Below are 1345 nucleotides of genomic sequence, written 5' to 3'. Positions count from 1 at the left end.
CCTTAATGGGCAAACACAGACTCAGTGTGCAATTAAATGGTGCTCAATGGCATTGTGGCTGACACCAAGAGAGGGCAGGGCTGGGGGGTGGCTGGGGAGCAGTGGGTGCAGTGCGGAGCTCAGTGCTTGGCCTCAGACTTGGCTTCTGCTGGGGAAATCCCTGGGCGAACGTGCCAACGGTCAGGAGGATTTGGCCCTGTGGAGGCAATTAGTTTCCCTAACGGCCCAACCTATTCATCACCTTCACTTTGCACTTTATGCAGTTTATAATAAATCAGTGGGCGAAGCCAAACTCAGAGCTCGGAAGCGCCCTGGGTCCCCCGTTCCAGGTTTCCTGGGCAATCTCAGCAAAGGCACCATTTACAATGAAGCCAATTTGTAGTGCAAAACGTTCACACTTTCAGACAGCAGATGAACTCAAAGATGCTATGGAAAAACCAGAGGATGATTCACGTCCAGCACTGGGTTCACCTGTCCACGTGGTTGGTGACCTTCTGTAGCTCACCCAGGAACTGTCCCTATTGCCCAGGATATCCCTGTGCTGTCAAAATGAGCAAAAACCCTCTGCCCCATTGCCTGACATGCCAGCGAGCCCAAAGCACAGCTCTGGGCAAGGGCAGATCACCCTGCCTGGAGCTATTCTCATCCTTTCCAAAAGTTGGAGGCTGAACACGAGCAGAGATGTGTGGTTCTGCCCCATCTCCTGCCCCAGGCATCAGCAGAGCCGAGGAACGCACAGCGTCCATCAGTGCCTGAGCAGAAACGTTTGGAGAGTGTAATTCTGCTGGAGGAGAATGGACTTCCTGAGCACATGGGCCTAAACTGCAGAGAAACAGAGCCCTAAATCTCTGGCTGTAGATTTACGGCCTCCATTCTCTTTCTTTACTGCAAATACAATCCGGCAGTAATGGTCTAACACAGGAACACCATCACCAACTGGCTGATGGCTCACATAAAAGCAATGTCAACCAAAAACTATGAGTTTATAAAAGGGAACAAACCCTCAACAGTGACAAGAACATGAAACCCATTAACAATTTAAACACTCTCCATTTTTTATTCCCCACCTTGAAGCTATTACAGCTGATAGAAGGCTTCACAGCTGAGTTAACCACTTCAAGGGAGGGCTGTGCATGCACACACGCACCGGGGGTTTGCTGGGGCTGCGAGGTGGGAGGTGGTGTGGTTAAAAGCTGCCCTGGGCTCTGCTCCTGCCAGCTGCTCACTGCCCTCCCTTCCAGGAGCTCAGCACCTGGCAGGATTCAGCTGCAGTTCCAAAGCTTTCCAAAGCTGCCTGGAAACCTCGAGATACCAACAGATTATTGCTATGGTTACTGGGAAAAAG

The sequence above is a fragment of the Meleagris gallopavo genome, chromosome 29, assembly GCF_000146605.3.
Source record: "Meleagris gallopavo isolate NT-WF06-2002-E0010 breed Aviagen turkey brand Nicholas breeding stock chromosome 29, Turkey_5.1, whole genome shotgun sequence".
Taxonomy (NCBI): Eukaryota; Metazoa; Chordata; class Aves; order Galliformes; family Phasianidae; genus Meleagris; species Meleagris gallopavo.
This window is presented reverse-complemented; position numbering follows the sequence as displayed.